Source organism: Lissotriton vulgaris, chromosome 1_1 (assembly GCF_964263255.1).
Source record: "Lissotriton vulgaris chromosome 1_1, aLisVul1.2, whole genome shotgun sequence".
Classification (NCBI taxonomy): domain Eukaryota; kingdom Metazoa; phylum Chordata; class Amphibia; order Caudata; family Salamandridae; genus Lissotriton; species Lissotriton vulgaris.
The window spans coordinates 1,372,099,309-1,372,118,604 of NC_141685.1; the positions used below are offsets into that span (position 1 = coordinate 1,372,099,309).

General features: G+C 41.3%; 7 non-coding genes across 7 annotated transcripts; all 7 read right to left on the minus strand.

Moving 5' to 3' along the window:
* Positions 1 to 3,193: 3,193 nt before the first annotated feature.
* TRNAF-AAA (transfer RNA phenylalanine (anticodon AAA)) lies at positions 3,194 to 3,275 on the minus strand. Its single transcript has one exon. It is a non-coding gene; the product is annotated as a tRNA-Phe (tRNA).
* Positions 3,276 to 4,772: 1,497 nt separating this feature from the next.
* TRNAH-GUG (transfer RNA histidin (anticodon GUG)) lies at positions 4,773 to 4,844 on the minus strand. Its single transcript has one exon. It is a non-coding gene; the product is annotated as a tRNA-His (tRNA).
* Positions 4,845 to 6,132: 1,288 nt separating this feature from the next.
* On the minus strand, positions 6,133 to 6,214 carry TRNAS-AGA (transfer RNA serine (anticodon AGA)). Its single transcript has one exon. It is a non-coding gene; the product is annotated as a tRNA-Ser (tRNA).
* A 2,859-nt stretch (positions 6,215 to 9,073) lies between these two features.
* TRNAS-AGA (transfer RNA serine (anticodon AGA)) lies at positions 9,074 to 9,155 on the minus strand. Its single transcript has one exon. It is a non-coding gene; the product is annotated as a tRNA-Ser (tRNA).
* Positions 9,156 to 12,015: 2,860 nt separating this feature from the next.
* On the minus strand, positions 12,016 to 12,097 carry TRNAF-AAA (transfer RNA phenylalanine (anticodon AAA)). The gene has a single exon. It is a non-coding gene; the product is annotated as a tRNA-Phe (tRNA).
* Positions 12,098 to 14,956: 2,859 nt separating this feature from the next.
* Positions 14,957 to 15,038, minus strand: TRNAF-AAA (transfer RNA phenylalanine (anticodon AAA)). The gene has a single exon. It is a non-coding gene; the product is annotated as a tRNA-Phe (tRNA).
* A 2,857-nt stretch (positions 15,039 to 17,895) lies between these two features.
* Positions 17,896 to 17,977, minus strand: TRNAS-AGA (transfer RNA serine (anticodon AGA)). The gene has a single exon. It is a non-coding gene; the product is annotated as a tRNA-Ser (tRNA).
* Positions 17,978 to 19,296: the final 1,319 nt, after the last annotated feature.

The following is a 19,296-nucleotide window of genomic DNA, read 5'->3' on the forward strand; positions in this document are numbered from 1 at the left end:
GATATGGCAATAGTGACACCAAAATAAGCCACCTATTTATAAAACTGACATGGAAGAAATACTAAAGGTTAACTTCTGAAATTGTAGCCGATGTTAAAAAGATTCTCGTTGTCGTCAGGATTCAAACCTGCGCGGGGAGACCCTAATGGATTTCTAGTCCATCGCCCTAACCACTCGGCCACAACAACTGACTGTGAGGCATGTGCACATAATCTGTATGCAAGTTTTCAAGGTGTCCCACGGCAAATTCCTGATATTCTGCAATGCACTTTTTAAAAATAATGTTTTTTTCAGCAGGCACATTCTCTCCTAAAAACAAAAATTGTATGCGTATATCTCTAGTTTGGAATACCATAGGCTTGCATGCATACTCTCATGGGTCACTCAAGTTTTTTGGACCCTATTGCACTCTGTTTTCGTGCTGCTTTTAGTATATGGCCCATATTACAGAAGTCTACCATCTTTGAGTATTTGAGGCTCCTTTGTAAGTGCTTTATATTTTTTCCTTGAAGAGCTATATAATAAAGGGGTCCGGGAAAGATTGCATTTATGGAAGATAAAAGAAGGCCCACTTGTCTCACCAAATGCTGTAGAGAAACCTAATGTTTTACTCATGTTATCCTTAGTTCGTTTTTGTTAGACCTTGCATTCTTAAGGTGGTCCCAACCCCACCTTATTGCTTTTCACCTCCGCATTTTGCTGTATCTTTTTGTTGGCCTTAGGACTCTGATCACTTTATCGCTACTAATCAGTGCTGAAGTGCACATGCTTCTTCCCTAATCATGTGTATAATTGGAGTATACCTGACTGACAGATTTAATTTACTTGAAAGCCCCTTGTAAAGTGGTATACCATATACCCAGGGACTGATTGTGCCGCCCAAAGAAATAGCATTTCAAACCTGTCTCAAGCCTGCTACTGCAGTGCCTGTGCTGCAGTGTACTGCCACTTCGACTTGGCATTTAAAACTACTTGCCAAGCCTTAAACTCCAATTTTATTACATATCAGTAACCCCTAAGGTAGGCCCTAGGTAGTCCGAGGGGCATCATGCTATGTAAGTAAAAGGTAAGACATGCACTGTGGTAGTTTGTATGTCCTAGGAGTATCAAACAGTCTATTACATTTTTCACTACTGTGAGGTTTGCCCCTCTCATAGGTTAGCATTGGGTATTCCCTTATACTTTTTGGGGGGTAATTCCATATCAGAGAGGAGAAGCTTTATTTATTTATTGATAAATCCTATCTACTGGTGAGGTTGGTTTTAATCTTACTATTGTATAAATGCCATTTTTAGAGAGTGAGCATTTCTCTGCACTTACTGCTCTATTTGCATGAAAACCTGTCTTCAATTGACGTCTGGATTGGGCTGCGAGACAGCTACATATGTGCATTCCCTGTAGACAGCCACAACACAGGTCACTCAACTGCAACTGCATTCATCTGCATTCTGATTGGCCTGGGGGAGAGCTCCGCTCCCCTTACCGCAAATATGTTCAAGAACGATAATTTATGTCAGTAAGTACAGTATACCTACATCTTATAATCATGTGTGTTTAAATAATTTGTCATTAGATCGTTTAAATATTGAAAAGGATCTGTTTTTAACACCTTAGCTGCGTGTAAACATTTCTCCCCAGTGCTGCGCTGTCCATTAGAACTAGTGCTGAATAGACGTTCAATGGTCGTGCCCAGCACTGGGGAGGTAGCGCTGCTGACGACCATTGGCCGTCAGCAGCACTTAAGGGGTTAATAGACATTTTACAAAAACAACTGGTACATTTGGGAATTCTGTAAAGGAAAAACCCAACTGCCGTGACATTGCCAACCACAATGCCGTGCCTCGGATTCGAACCGAGGTTGCTGCGGCCACAACGCAGTGTACTAACCACTATACGATCACGGCGAGCTACTTGGGCTCAATAACGTACAGTGACATGAAGAAATTATAATTCGGAACACTCAGGGCTACTCCTGTGATAGGCTGAATGTGTTCATTGCTTCCTCATTCCTTATACAAAGGCTTTATCTCCTCAGTGGTTGATAGGCTGAAACCGTTTCCTGGCCGCCTGCTTGTGAACTGGCAGGAGTCAAAGATCACACATGCACTGGTGGGCCTGTGATGGGACACCAATGCAGAGAAACACACCTGGCGCAGATATTCTATTCTGTTTATTAGACCTGCATCTCCCCTGTACCTCCTCAAGCCATATGTATGTGAAGCAAGAAAGAGTTAAGGAACGGTCCATCTACACTTTTATTGGGAGGATGCTGCCGTGAGCTCCTCCCAGCTAATCACACAAACAGCAGTAAAGCAAGATAACTACACAGTTAGGGGGGACTGCATGGTTAGGTTTTTGAGGAATTATTGAAACTGACCTCAGTGACCCATAATCAGAGCTGTGGCTAATGACTGCATGCCTAATTATGATGAAGCAAGCACCATGGCTCGTAGGGGCCCCACAACACACTTTTCTTAGCTCATTGAATTAAAGTATAAACTTCTGCCATGTGTGAGTGGTAAAGGCTCGTTAATTTTGTTGCTTTTCAAATTCACGTCTGACAACAAGACGAAGGAACATTGGGGCATCAGACGCTTTGGAAAGTAGCCACCAACCGCAGAGAAAGAGAGAAAGAGGGAAAAGACAGTATGAGGTGTGGAGAAAACAGCAGCAGGTAGAAGGAGCTCAAATGAGATTAATGGCGCCTAAATAGAGCACGTAAAGAAACAGTTACAAATCTAAGAAAAGGGAAAGAAAAGACTAGGAAAAAACACAGAAAGAGCTTGTAGATGAAATTCTCTTCCAGGAACAGCAGGTTAAGAGAAATTACACAGGGAGCAGTTAAGCTTGTAAGACGGGGGAGAATAGAAAAGAAAATGCAGTTTTATGAAGTGCGTTTGCCTAATCCAGCTAGCACTTTTATTTTATTTCTCTATTTGCTTCTTTTATTGGTAAAGTAAGTTTCAAGTGCATGCACAGGTATGACCGAGAGAGCCAGGGTATAATAATTTGAAGCGTTTGCACCAGCGCTAATGAAGCACGAGAGTTATAGCAAAGATATGAAAGGGGGAGCGATAATAAATATGTGATATGGCAATAGTGACACCAAAATAAGCCACCTATTTATAAAACTGACATGGAAGAAATACTAAAGGTTAACTTCTGAAATTGTAGCCGATGTTAAAAAGATTCTCGTTGTCGGCAGGATTCGAACCTGCGCGGGGAGACCCCAATGGATTTTTAGTCCATCGACTTAACCACTCGGCCACAACAACTGACTGTAAGGTGTGTGCACATAATCTGTATGCAAGTTTTCAAGGTGTCCCACAGCAAATTCCTGATATTCTGCAATGCACTTTTTAAAAATAATGTTTTTTTCAGCAGGCACATTCTCTCCTAAAAACAAAAATTGCATGCGTATATCTCTAGTTTGGAATACCATAGGCTTGCATGCATACTCTCATGGGTCACTCAAGTTTTTGGACCCTATTGCACTCTGTTTTCGTGCTTCTTTTAGTATATGACCCATATTACAGAAGTCTACCATCTTTGAGTATTTGAGGCTCCTTTGTAAGTGCTTTATATTTTTTCCTTGAAGAGCTATATAATAAAGGGGTCCGGGAATGATTGCATTTATGGAAGATAAAAGAAGGCCCACTTGTCTCACCAAATGCTGTAGAGAAACCTGATGTTTTACTCATGTTATCCTTAGTTCGTTTTTGTTAGACCTTGCATTCTTAAGGTGGTCCCAACCCCACCTTATTGCTTTTCACCTCCGCATTTTGCTGTATCTTTTTGTTGGCCTTAGGACTCTGATCTTTTTATCGCTACTAATCAGTGCTGAAGTGCACGTGCTTCGTCCCTAATCATGTGTATAATTGGAGTATACCTGACTGACAGATTTAATTTACTTGAAAGCCCCTTGTAAAGTGGTATTCCATATACCCAGGGACTGATTGTGCCGCCCAAAGAAATAGCATTTCAAACCTGTCTCAAGCCTGCTACTGCAGTGTCTGTGCTGCAGTGTACTGCCACTTCGACTTGGCATTTAAAACTACTTGCCAAGCCTTAAACTTCAATTTTATTACATATCAGTAACCCCTAAGGTAGGCCCTAGGTAGTCCTAGGGGCATCATGCTATGTAAGTAAAAGGTAAGACATGTACTGTGGTAGTTTGTATGTCCTAGTAGTATCAAACAGTCTATTACATTTTTCACTAATGTGAGGTCTGCCCCTCTTATAGGTTAGAATTGGGTATTCCCTTATACTTTTTGGGGGGTAATTCCATATCAGAGAGGAGAAGCTTTATTTATTTATTGATAAATCCTATCTACTGGTGAGGTTGGATTTAAGCTTACTATTGTATAAATGCCATTTTTAGAGAGTGAGCATTTCTCTGCACTTACTGCTCTATTTGCATGAAAACCTGTCTTCAATTGATGTCTGGATTGGGCTGCGAGACAGCTACATATGTGCATTCCCTGTAGACAGCCACAAGACAGGTCACTCAACTGCAACTGCATTCATCTGCATTCTGATTGGCCTGGGGAGAGGTCCGCTCCCCTTACCGCAAATATGTTCAAGAACGATAATTTATGTCAGTAAGTACAGTATACCTACATCTTATAATCATGTGTGTTTAAATAATTTGTCGTTAGATCGTTTAAATATTGAAAAGGATCTGTTTTTAATAGACATTTTACAAAAACAACTGGTACATTTGGGAATTCTGTAAAGGAAAAACCCAACTGCCGTGACATTGCCAACCACAATGCCGTGACTCGGATTCGAACCGAGGTTGCTGCGGCCACAACGCAGAGTACTAACCACTATACGATCACGGCGAGCTACTTGGGCTCAATAACGTACAGTGACATGAAGAAATTATAATTCGGAACACTCAGGGCTACTCCTGTGATAGGCTGAATGTGTTCATTGCTTCCTCATTCCTTATACAAAGGCTTTATCTCCTCAGTGGTTGATAGGCTGAAACCGTTTCCTGGCCGCCTGCTTGTGAACTGGCAGGAGTCAAAGATCACACATACACTGGTGGGCCTGTGATGGGACACCTATGCAGAGAAACACACCTGGCGCAGATATTCTATTCTGTTTATTAGACCTGCATCTCCCCTGTACCTCCTCAAGCCATCTGTATGTGAAGCAAGAAAGAGTTAAGGAACGGTCCATCTACTCTTTTATTGGGAGGATGCTGCGCTGAGCTCCTCCCAGCTAATCACACAAACAGCAGTAAAGCAAGATAACTACACAGTTAGGGGGGACTGCATGGTTAGGTTTTTGAGGAATTATTGAAACTGACCTCAGTGACCCATAATCAGAGATGTGGCTAATGACTGCATGCTTATTATGATGAAGCAAGCACCATGGCTCGTAGGGGCCCCACAACACACTTTTCTTAGCTCATTGAATTAAAGTATAAACTTCAGCCATGTGTGAGTGGTAAAGGCTTGTTAATTTTGTTGCTTTTCAAATTCACGCCTGACAACAAGACGAAGGAACATTGGGGCATCAGACGCTTTGGAAAGTAGCCACCAACCGCAGAGAAAGAGAGAAAGAGGGAAAAGGCAGTATGAGGTGTGGAGAAAACAGCAGCAGGTACAGGGAGCTCAAATGAGATTAATGGCGCCTAAATAGAGCACGTAAAGGAACAGTTACAAATCTAAGAAAAGGGAAAGAAAAGACTAGGAAAAAACACAGAAAGAGCTTGTAGATGAAATTCTCTTCCAGGAACAGCAGGTTAAGAGAAATTAAACAGGGAGCAGTTAAGCTTGTAACACGGGGGAGAATAGAAAAGAAAATGCAGTTTTATGAAGTGTGTTTGCCTAATCCAGCTAGCACTTTTATTTTATTTCTCTATTTGCTTCTTTTATTGGTAAAGTAAGTTTCAAGTGCATGCACAGGTATGACCGAGAGAGCCAGGGTATAATAATTTGAAGTGTTTGCACCAGCACTAATGAAGGACGAGAGTTATAGCAAAGATATGAAAGGGGGAGCGATCATAAATATGTGATATGGCAATAGTGACACCAAAATAAGCCACCTATTTATAAAACTGACATGGAAGAAATACTAAAGGTTAACTTCTGAAATTGTAGCCGATGTTAAAAAGATTCTCGTTGTCGGCAGGATTCGAACCTGCGCGGGGAGACCCCAATGGATTTCTAGACCATCGCCTTAACCACTCGGCCACAACAACTCACTGTAAGGTGTGTGCACATAATCTGTATGCAAGTTTACAAGGTGTCCCACAGCAAATTCCTGATATTCTGCAATGCACTTTTAAAAAATAATGTTTTTTTCAGCAGGCACATTCTCTCCTAAAAACAAAAATTGCATGCGTATATCTCTAGTTTGGAATACCATAGGCTTGCATGCATACTCTCATGGGTCACTCAAGTTTTTTGGACCCTATTGCACTCTGTTTTCGTGCTGCTTTTAGTATATGGCCCATATTACAGAAGTCTACCATCTTTGAGTATTTGAGGCTCCTTTGTAAGTGTTTATATTTTTTCCTTGAAGAGCTATATAATAAAGGGGTCCGGGAAGGATTGCATTTATGGAAGATAAAAGAAGGCCCACTTGTCTCACCAAATGCTGTAGAGAAACCTGATGTTTTACTCATGTTATCCTTAGTTCGTTTTTGTTAGACCTTGCATTCTTAAGGTGGTCCCAACCCCACCTTATTGCTTTTCACCTCCGCATTTTGCTGTATCTTTTTGTTGGCCTTAGGACTCTGATCACTTTATCGCTACTAATCAGTGCTGAAGTGCACGTGCTTCTTCCCTAATCATGTGTATAATTGGAGTATACCTGACTGACAGATTTAATTTACTTGAAAGCCCCTTGTAAAGTGGTATACCATATACCCAGGGACTGATTGTGCCGCCCAAAGAAATAGCATTTCAAACCTGTCTCAAGCCTGCTACTGCAGTGCCTGTGCTGCAGTGTACTGCCACTTCGACTTGGCATTTAAAACTACTTGCCAAGCCTTAAACTCCAATTTTATTACATATCAGTAACCCCTAAGGTAGGCCCTAGGTAGTCCTAGGGGCATCATGCTATGTAAGTAAAAGGTAAGACATGTACTGTGGTAGTTTGTATGTCCTAGTAGTATCAAACAGTCTATTACATTTTTCACTACTGTGAGGTCTGCCCCTCTCATAGGTTAGCATTGGGTATTCCCTTATACTTTTTGGGGGGTAATTCCATATCAGAGAGGAGAAGCTTTATTTATTTATTGATAAATCCTATCTACTGGTGAGGTTGGATTTAATCTTACTATTGTATAAATGCCATTTTTAGAGAGTGAGCATTTCTCTGCACTTACTGCTCTATTTGCATTGAAACCTGTCTTCGATTGACGTCTGGATTGGGCTGCGGGACAGCTACATATGTGCATTCCCTGTAGACAGCCACAACACAGGTCACTCAACTGCAACTGCATTCATCTGCATTCTGATTGGCCTGGGGGAGAGCTCCGCTCCCCTCACCGCAAATATGTTCAAGAACGATAATTTATGTCAGTAAGTACAGTATACCTACATCTTATAATCATGTGTGTTTAAATAATTTGTCGTTAGATCGTTTAAATATTGAAAATGATCTGTTTTTAATAGACATTTTACAAAAACAACTGGTACATTTGGGAATTCTGTAAAGGAAAAACCCAACTGCCGTGACATTGCCAACCACAATGCCGTGACTCAGATTCGAACCGAGGTTGCTGCGGCCACAACGCAGAGTACTAACCACTATACGATCACGGCGAGCTACTTGGGCTCAATAACGTACAGTGACATGAAGAAATTATAATTCGGAACACTCAGGGCTACTCCTGTGATAGGCTGAATGTGTTCATTGCTTCCTCATTCCTTATACAAAGGCTTTATCTCCTCAGTGGTTGATAGGCTGAAACCGTTTCCTGGCCGCCTGCTTGTGAACTGGCAGGAGTCAAAGATCACACATACACTTGTGGGCCTGTGATGGGACACCAATGCAGAGAAACAAACCTGGCGCAGATATTCTATTCTGTTTATTAGACCTGCATCTCCCCTGTACCTCCTCAAGCCATCTGTATGTGAAGCAAGAAAGAGTTAAGGAACGGTCCATCTACACTTTTATTGGGAGGATGCTGCCGTGAGCTCCTCCCAGCTAATCACACAAACAGCAGTAAAGCAAGATAACTACACAGTTAGGGGGGACTGCATGGTTAGGTTTTTGAGGAATTATTGAAACTGACCTCAGTGACCCATAATCAGAGCTGTGGCTAATGACTGCATGCCTAATTATGATGAAGCAAGCACCATGGCTCGTAGGGGCCCCACAACACACTTTTCTTAGCTCATTGAATTAAAGTATAAACTTCTGCCATGTGTGAGTGGTAAAGGCTTGTTAATTTTGTTGCTTTTCAAATTCACGTCTGACAACAAGACAAAGGAACATTGGGGCATCAGACGCTTTGGAAAGTAGCCACCAACCGCAGAGAAAGAGAGAAAGAGGGAAAAGACAGTATGAGGTGTGGAGAAAACAGCAGCAGGTACAAGGAGCTCAAATGAGATTAATGGCGCCTCAGTAGAGCACGTAAAGGAACAGTTACAAATCTAAGAAAAGGGAAAGAAAAGACTAGGAAAAAACACAGAAAGAGCTTGTAGATGAAATTCTCTTCCAGGAACAGCAGGTTAGGAGAAATTACACAGGGAGCAGTTAAGCTTGTAACACGGGGGAGAATAGAAAAGAAAATGCAGTTTTATGAAGTGTGTTTGCCTAATCCAGCTAGCACTTTTATTTTATTTCTCTATTTGCTTCTTTTATTGGTAAAGTAAGTTTCAAGTGCATGCACAGGTATGACCGAGAGAGCCAGGGTATAATAATTTGAAGCGTTTGCACCAGCGCTAATGAAGGACGAGAGTTATAGCAAAGATATGAAAGGGGGAGCGATAATAAATATGTGATATGGCAATAGTGACACCAAAATAAGCCACCTATTTATAAAACTGACATGGAAGAAATACTAAAGGTTAACTTCTGAAATTGTAGCCGATGTTAAAAAGATTCTCGTTGTCGGCAGGATTCGAACCTGCGCGGGGAGACCCCAATGGATTTCTAGTCCATCGCCTTAACCACTCGGCCACAATAACTGACTGTAAGGTGTGTGCACATAATCTGTATGCAAGTTTTCAAGGTGTCCCACAGCAAATTCCTGATATTCTGCAATGCACTTTTAAAAAATAATGTTTTTTTCAGCAGGCACATTCTCTCGTAAAAACAAAAATTGCATGCGTATATCTCTAGTTTGGAATACCATAGGCTTGCATGCATACTCTCATGGGTCACTCAAGTTTTTTGGACCCTATTGCACTCTGTTTTCGTGCTGCTTTTAGTATATGGCCCATATTACAGAAGTCTACCATCTTTGAGTATTTGAGGCTCCTTTGTAAGTGCTTTATATTTTTTCCTGGAGGAGCTATATAATAAAGGGGTCCAGGAAGGATTGCATTTATGGAAGATAAAAGAAGGCCCACTTGTCTCACCAAATGCTGTAGAGAAACCTGATGTTTTACTCATGTTATCCTTAGTTCGTTTTTGTTAGACCTTGCATTCTTAAGGTGGTCCCAACCCCACCTTATTGCTTTTCACCTCCGCATTTTGCTGTATCTTTTTGTTGGCCTTAGGACTCTGATCACTTTATCGCTACTAATCAGTGCTGAAGTGCACGTGCTTCTTCCCTAATCAGGTGTATAATTGGAGTATACCTGACTGACAGATTTAATTTACTTGAAAGCCCCTTGTAAAGTGGTATACCATATACCCAGGGACTGATTGTGCCGCCCAAAGAAATAGCATTTCAAACCTGTCTCAAGCCTGCTACTGCAGTGCCTGTGCTGCAGTGTACTGCCACTTCGACTTGGCATTTAAAACTACTTGCCAAGCCTTAAACTCCAATTTTATTACATATCAGTAACCCCTAAGGTAGGCCCTAAGAAGTCCTAGGGGCATCATGATATGCAAGTAAAAGGTAAGACATGTACTGTGGTAGTTTGTATGTCCTAGTAGTATCAAACAGTCTATTACATTTTTCACTACTGTGAGGTCTGCCCCTCTCATAGGTTAGCATTGGGTATTCCCTTATACTTTTTGGGGGGTAATTCCATATCAGAGAGGAGAAGCTTTATTTATTTATTGATAAATCCTATCTACTGGTGAGGTTGTATTTAATCTTACTATTGTATAAATGCCATTTTTAGAGAGTGAGCATTTCTCTGCACTTACTGCTCTATTTGCATGAAAACCTGTCTTCAATTGACGTTTGGATTGGGCTGCGAGAAAGCTACATATGTGCATTCCCTGTAGACAGACACAACACAGGTCACTCAACTGCAACTGCATTCATCTGCATTCTGATTGGCCTGGGGGAGAGGTCCGCTCCCCTTACCGCAAATATGTTCAAGAACGATAATTTATGTCAGTAAGTACAGTATACCTACATCTTATAATCATGTGTGTTTAAATAATTTGTCGTTAGATCATTTAAATATTGAAAATGATCTGTTTTTAATAGACATTTTACAAATACAACTGGTACATTTGGGAATTCTGTAAAGGAAAAACCCAACTGCCGTGACATTGCCAACCACAATGCCGTGCCTCGGATTCGAACCGAGGTTGCTGCGGCCACAACGCAGAGTACTAACCACTATACGATCACGGCGAGTTACTTGGGCTCAATAACGTACAGTGACATGAAGAAATTATAATTCGGAACTCTAAGGGCTACTCCTGTGATAGGCTGAATGTGTTCATTGCTTCCTCATTCCTTATACAAAGGCTTTATCTCCTCAGTGGTTGATAGGCTGAAACCGTTTCCTGGCCGCCTGCTTGTGAACTGGCAGGAGTCAAAGATCACACATACACTGGTGGGCATGTGATGGGACACCAATGCAGAGAAACACACCTGGCGCAGATATTCTATTCTGTTTATTAGACCTGCATCTCCCCTGTACCTCCTCAAGCCATCTGTATGTGAAGCAAGAAAGAGTTAAGGAACGGTCCATCTACACTTTTATTGGGAGGATGCTGCCGTGAGCTCCTCCCAGCTAATCACACAAACAGCAGTAAAGCAAGATAACTACACAGTTAGGGGGGACTGCATGGTTAGGTTTTTGATGAATTATTGAAACTGACCTCAGTGACCCATAATCAGAGCTGTGGCTAATGACTGCATGCCTAATTATGATGAAGCAAGCACCATGGCTCGTAGGGGCCCCACAACACACTTTTCTTAGCTCATTGAATTAAAGTATAAACTTCTGCCATGTGTGAGTGGTAAAGGCTCGTTAATTTTGTTGCTTTTCAAATTCACGTCTGACAACAAGACGAAGGAACATTGGGGCATCAGACGCTTTGGAAAGTAGCCACCAACCGCAGAGAAAGAGAGAAAGAGGGAAAAGACAGTATGAGGTGTGGAGAAAACAGCAGCAGGTACAAGGAGCTCAAATGAGATTAATGGCGCCTAAATAGAGCACGTAAAGAAACAGTTACAAATCTAAGAAAAGGGAAAGAAAAGACTAGGAAAAAACACAGAAAGAGCTTGTAGATGAAATTCTCTTCCAGGAACAGCAGGTTAAGAGAAATTACACAGGGAGCAGTTAAGCTTGTAAGACGGGGGAGAATAGAAAAGAAAATGCAGTTTTATGAAGTGTGTTTGCCTAATCCAGCTAGCACTTTTATTTTATTTCTCTATTTGCTTCTTTTATTGGTAAAGTAAGTTTCAAGTGCATGCACAGGTATGACCGAGAGAGCCAGGGTATAATAATTTGAAGCGTTTGCACCAGCGCTAATGAAGGACGAGAGTTATAGCAAAGATATGAAAGGGGGAGCGATAATAAATATGTGATATGGCAATAGTGACACCAAAATAAGCCACCTATTTATAAAACTGACATGGAAGAAATACTAAAGGTTAACTTCTGAAATTGTAGCCGATGTCAAAAAGATTCTCGTTGTCGGCAGGATTCAAACCTGCGCGGGGAGACCCCAATGGATTTTTAGTCCATCGCCTTAACCACTCGGCCACAACAACTGACTGTAAGGTGTGTGCACATAATCTGTATGCAAGTTTTCAAGGTGTCCCACAGCAAATTCCTGATATTCTGCAATGCACTTTTTAAAAATAATGTTTTTTTCAGCAGGCACATTCTCTCCTAAAAACAAAAATTGCATGCGTATATCTCTAGTTTGGAATACCATAGGCTTGCATGCATACTCTCATGGGTCACTCAAGTTTTTGGACCCTATTGCACTCTGTTTTCGTGCTGCTTTTAGTATATGACCCATATTACAGAAGTCTACCATCTTTGAGTATTTGAGGCTCCTTTGTAAGTGCTTTATATTTTTTCCTTGAAGAGCTATATAATAAAGGGGTCCGGGAATGATTGCATTTATGGAAGATAAAAGAAGGCCCACTTGTCTCACCAAATGCTGTAGAGAAACCTGATGTTTTACTCATGTTATCCTTAGTTCGTTTTTGTTAGACCTTGCATTCTTAAGGTGGTCCCAACCCCACCTTATTGCTTTTCACCTCCGCATTTTGCTGTATCTTTTTGTTGGCCTTAGGACTCTGATCACTTTATCGCTACTAATCAGTGCTGAAGTGCACGTGCTTCTTCCCTAATCATGTGTATAATTGGAGTATACCTGACTGACAGATTTAATTTACTTGAAAGCCCCTTGTAAAGTGGTATACCATATACCCAGGGACTGATTGTGCTGCCCAAAGAAATAGCATTTCAAACCTGTCTCAAGCCTGCTACTGCAGTGCCTGTGCTGCAGTGTACTGCCACTTCGACTTGGCATTTAAAACTACTTGCCAAGCCTTAAACTCCAATTTTATTACATATCAGTAACCCCTAAGGTAGGCCCTAAGAAGTCCTAGGGGCATCATGATATGCAAGTAAAAGGTAAGACATGTACTGTGGTAGTTTGTATGTCCTAGTAGTATCAAACAGTCTATTACATTTTTCACTACTGTGAGGTCTGCCCCTCTCATAGGTTAGCATTGGGTATTCCCTTATACTTTTTGGGGGGTAATTCCATATCAGAGAGGAGAAGCTTTATTTATTTATTGATAAATCCTATCTACTGGTGAGGTTGTATTTAATCTTACTATTGTATAAATGCCATTTTTAGAGAGTGAGCATTTCTCTGCACTTACTGCTCTATTTGCATGAAAACCTGTCTTCAATTGACGTTTGGATTGGGCTGCGAGAAAGCTACATATGTGCATTCCCTGTAGACAGACACAACACAGGTCACTCAACTGCAACTGCATTCATCTGCATTCTGATTGGCCTGGGGGAGAGGTCCGCTCCCCTTACCGCAAATATGTTCAAGAACGATAATTTATGTCAGTAAGTACAGTATACCTACATCTTATAATCATGTGTGTTTAAATAATTTGTCGTTAGATCATTTAAATATTGAAAAGGATCTGTTTTTAATAGACATTTTACAAATACAACTGGTACATTTGGGAATTCTGTAAAGGAAAAACCCAACTGCCGTGACATTGCCAACCACAATGCCGTGCCTCGGATTCGAACCGAGGTTGCTGCGGCCACAACGCAGAGTACTAACCACTATACGATCACGGCGAGTTACTTGGGCTCAATAACGTACAGTGACATGAAGAAATTATAATTCGGAACTCTAAGGGCTACTCCTGTGATAGGCTGAATGTGTTCATTGCTTCCTCATTCCTTATACAAAGGCTTTATCTCCTCAGTGGTTGATAGGCTGAAACCGTTTCCTGGCCGCCTGCTTGTGAACTGGCAGGAGTCAAAGATCACACATACACTGGTGGGCATGTGATGGGACACCAATGCAGAGAAACACACCTGGCGCAGATATTCTATTCTGTTTATTAGACCTGCATCTCCCCTGTACCTCCTCAAGCCATCTGTATGTGAAGCAAGAAAGAGTTAAGGAACGGTCCATCTACACTTTTATTGGGAGGATGCTGCCGTGAGCTCCTCCCAGCTAATCACACAAACAGCAGTAAAGCAAGATAACTACACAGTTAGGGGGGACTGCATGGTTAGGTTTTTGATGAATTATTGAAACTGACCTCAGTGACCCATAATCAGAGCTGTGGCTAATGACTGCATGCCTAATTATGATGAAGCAAGCACCATGGCTCGTAGGGGCCCCACAACACACTTTTCTTAGCTCATTGAATTAAAGTATAAACTTCTGCCATGTGTGAGTGGTAAAGGCTCGTTAATTTTGTTGCTTTTCAAATTCACGTCTGACAACAAGACGAAGGAACATTGGGGCATCAGACGCTTTGGAAAGTAGCCACCAACCGCAGAGAAAGAGAGAAAGAGGGAAAAGACAGTATGAGGTGTGGAGAAAACAGCAGCAGGTACAAGGAGCTCAAATGAGATTAATGGCGCCTAAATAGAGCACGTAAAGAAACAGTTACAAATCTAAGAAAAGGGAAAGAAAAGACTAGGAAAAAACACAGAAAGAGCTTGTAGATGAAATTCTCTTCCAGGAACAGCAGGTTAAGAGAAATTACACAGGGAGCAGTTAAGCTTGTAAGACGGGGGAGAATAGAAAAGAAAATGCAGTTTTATGAAGTGTGTTTGCCTAATCCAGCTAGCACTTTTATTTTATTTCTCTATTTGCTTCTTTTATTGGTAAAGTAAGTTTCAAGTGCATGCACAGGTATGACCGAGAGAGCCAGGGTATAATAATTTGAAGCGTTTGCACCAGCGCTAATGAAGGACGAGAGTTATAGCAAAGATATGAAAGGGGGAGCGATAATAAATATGTGATATGGCAATAGTGACACCAAAATAAGCCACCTATTTATAAAACTGACATGGAAGAAATACTAAAGGTTAACTTCTGAAATTGTAGCCGATGTCAAAAAGATTCTCGTTGTCGGCAGGATTCAAACCTGCGCGGGGAGACCCCAATGGATTTTTAGTCCATCGCCTTAACCACTCGGCCACACCAACTGACTGTAAGGTGTGTGCACATAATCTGTATGCAAGTTTTCAAGGTGTCCCACAGCAAATTCCTGATATTCTGCAATGCACTTTTTAAAAATAATGTTTTTTTCAGCAGGCACATTCTCTCCTAAAAACAAAAATTGCATGCGTATATCTCTAGTTTGGAATACCATAGGCTTGCATGCATACTCTCATGGGTCACTCAAGTTTTTGGACCCTATTGCACTCTGTTTTCGTGCTGCTTTTAGTATATGACCCATATTACAGAAGTCTACCATCTTTGAGTATTTGAGGCTCCTTTGTAAGTGCTTTATATTTTTTCCTTGAAGAGCTATATAATAAAGGGGTCCGGGAATGATTGCATTTATGGAAGATAAAAGAAGGCCCACTTGTCTCACCAAATGCTGTAGAGAAACCTGATGTTTTACTCATGTTATCCTTAGTTCGTTTTTGTTAGACCTTGCATTCTTAAGGTGGTCCCAACCCCACCTTATTGCTTTTCACCTCCGCATTTTGCTGTATCTTTTTGTTGGACTTAGGACTCTGATCTTTTTATCGCTAATAATCAGTGCTGAAGTGCACGTGCTTCGTCCCTAATCATGTGTATAATTGGAGTATACCTGACTGACAGATTTAATTTACTTGAAAGCCCCTTGTAAAGTGGTATTCCATATACCCAGGGACTGATTGTGCCGCCCAAAGAAATAGCATTTCAAACCTGTCTCAAGCCTGCTACTGCAGTGTCTGTGCTGCAGTGTACTGCCACTTCGACTTGGCATTTAAAACTACTTGCCAAGCCTTAAACTTCAATTTTATTACATATCAGTAACCCCTAAGGTAGGCCCTAGGTAGTCCTAGGGGCATCATGCTATGTAAGTAAAAGGTAAGACATGTACTGTGGTAGTTTGTATGTCCTAGTAGTATCAAACAGTCTATTACATTTTTCACTAATGTGAGGTCTGCCCCTCTCATAGGTTAGCATTGGGTATTCCCTTATACTTTTTGGGGGGTAATTCCATATCAGAGAGGAGAAGCTTTATTTATTTATTGATAAATCCTATCTACTGGTGAGGTTGGATTTAATCTTACTATTGTATAAATGCCATGTTTTGAGAGTGAGCATTTCTCTGCACTTACTGCTCTATTTGCATCAAAACCTGTCTTCAATTGATGTCTGGATTGGGCTGCGAGACAGCTACATATGTGCATTCCCTGTAGACAGCCACAAGACAGGTCACTCAACTGCAACTGCATTCATCTGCATTCTGATTGGCCTGGGGAGAGGTCCGCTCCCCTTACCGCAAATATGTTCAAGAACGATAATTTATGTCAGTAAGTACAGTATACCTACATCTTATAATCATGTGTGTTTAAATAATTTGTCGTTAGATCGTTTAAATATTGAAAAGGATCTGTTTTTAATAGACATTTTACAAAAACAACTGGTACATTTGGGAATTCTGTAAAGGAAAAACCCAACTGCCGTGACATTGCCAACCACAATGCCGTGACTCGGATTCGAACCGAGGTTGCTGCGGCCACAACGCAGACTACTAACCACTATACGATCACGGCGACCTACTTGGGCTCAATAACGTACAGTGACATGAAGAAATTATAATTCGGAACACTCAGGGCTACTCCTGTGATAGGCTGAATGTGTTCATTGCTTCCTCATTCCTTATACAAAGGCTTTATCTCCTCAGTGGTTGATAGGCTGAAACCGTTTCCTGGCCGCCTGCTTGTGAACTGGCAGGAGTCAAAGATCACACATACACTGGTGGGCCTGTGATGGGACACCAATGCAGAGAAACACACCTGTCGCAGATATTCTATTCTGTTTATTAGACCTGCATCTCCCCTGTATCTCCTCAAGCCATCTGGATGTGAAGCAAGAAAGAGTTAAGGAACGGTTCATCTACACTTTTATTGGGAGGATGCTGCCGTGAGCTCCTCTCAGCTAATCACACAAACAGCAGTAAAGCAAGATGACTACACAGTTAGGGGGGACTGCATGGTTAGGTTTTTGAGGAATTATTGAAACTGACCTCAGTGACCCATAATCAGAGCTGTGGCTAATGACTGCATGCCTACTTATGATGAAGCAAGCACCATGGCTCGTAGGGGCCCCACAACACACTTTTCTTAGCTCATTGAATTAAAGTATAAACTTCTGCCATGTGTGAGTGGTAAAGGCTCGTTAATTTTGTTGCTTTTCAAATTCACGTCTGACAACAAGACGAAGGAACAATGGGGCATCAGACACTTTGGAAAGTAGCCACCAACCGCAGAGAAAGAGAGAAAGAGGGAAAAGACAGTATGAGGTGTGGAGAAAACAGCAGCAGGTACAAGGAGCTCAAATGAGATTAATGGCGCCTAAATAGAGCACATAAAGGAACAGTTACAAATCTAAGAAAAGGGAAAGAAAAGACTAGGAAAAAACACAGAAAGAGCTTGTAGATGAAATTCTCTTCCAGGAACAGCAGGTTAAGAGAAATTACACAGGGAGCAGTTAAGCTTGTAACTCGGGGAGAATAGAAAAGAAAATGCAGTTTTATGAAGTGTGTTTGCCTAATTCAGCTAGTACTTTTATTTTATTTCTCTATTTGCTTCTTTTATTGGTAAAGTAAGTTTCAAGGGCATGCACAGGTATGACCGAGAGAGCCAGGGTATAATAATTTGAAGCGTTTGCACCAGCGCTAATGAAGGACGAGAGTTATAGCAAAGATATGAAAGGGGGAGCAATAATAAATATGTGATATGGCAATAGTGACACCAAAATAAGCCACCTATTTATAAAACTGACATGGAAGAAAAACTAAAGGTTAACTTCTGAAATTGTAGCCGATGTTAAAAAGATTCTCGTTGTCGGCAGGATTCGAACCTGCGCGGGGAGATCCCAATGGATTTCTAGTCCATCGCCTTAACCACTCGGCCACAACAACTGACTGTAAGGCGTGTGCACATAATCTGTATGCAAGTTTTCAAGGTGTCCCACAGCAAATTCCTGATATTCTGCAATGCACTTTTTAAAAATAATGTTTTTTTCAGCAGGCACATTCTCTCCTGAAAACAAAAATTGCATGCGTTTATCTCTAGTTTGGAATACTATAGGCTTGCATGCATACTCTCATGGGTCACTCAAGTTTTTTGGACCCTATTGCACTCTGTTTTCGTGCTGCTTTTAGTATATGGCCCATATTACAGAAGTCTACCATCTTTGAGTATTTGAGGCTCCTTTGTAAGTGCTTTATATTTTTTCCTTGAAGAGCTATATAATAAAGGGGTCCGGGAAAGATTGCATTTATGGAAGATAAAAGAAGGCCCATTTGTCTCACCAAATGCTGTAGAGAAACCTGATGTTTTACTCATGTTATCCTTAGTTCGTTTTTGTTAGACCTTGCATTCTTAAGGTGGTCCCAACCCCACCTTATTGCTTTTCACCTCCGCATTTTGCTGTATCTTTTTGTTGGCCTTAGGACTCTGATCACTTTATCGCTACTAATCAGTGCTGAAGTGCACGTGCTTCTTCCCTAATCATGTGTATAATTGGAGTATACCTGACTGACAGATTTAATTTACTTGAAAGCCCCTTGTAAAGTGGTATACCATATACCCAGGGACTGATTGTGCTGCCCAAAGAAATAGCATTTCAAACCTGTCTCAAGCCTGCTACTGCAGTGCCTGTGCTGCAGTGTACTGCCACTTCGACTTGGCATTTAAAACTACTTGCCAAGCCTTAAACTCCAATTTTATTACATATCAGTAACCCCTAAGGTAGGCCCTAGGTAGTCCTAGGGGCATCATGCTATGTAAGTAAAAGGTAAGACATGTACTGTGGTAGTTTGTATGTCCTATTAGTATCAAACAGTCTATTACATTTTTCACTACTGTGAGATCTGCCCCTCTCATAGGTTAGCATTGGGTATTCCCTTATACTTTTTGGGGGGTAATTCCATATCAGAGAGGAGAAGCTTTATGTATTTATTGATAAATCCTATCTACTGGTGAGGTTGGATTTAATCTTACTATTGTATGAATGCCATTTTTAGAGAGTGAGCATTTCTCTGCACTTACTGCTCTATTTGCATGAAAACCTGTCTTCAATTGACGTCTGGATTGGGCTGCGAGACAGCTACATATGTGCATTCCCTGTAGACAGCCACAACACAGGTCACTCAACTGCAACTGCATTCATCTGCATTCTGATTGGCCTGGGGGAGAGCTCCGCTCCCCTTACCGCAAATATATTCAAGAACGATAA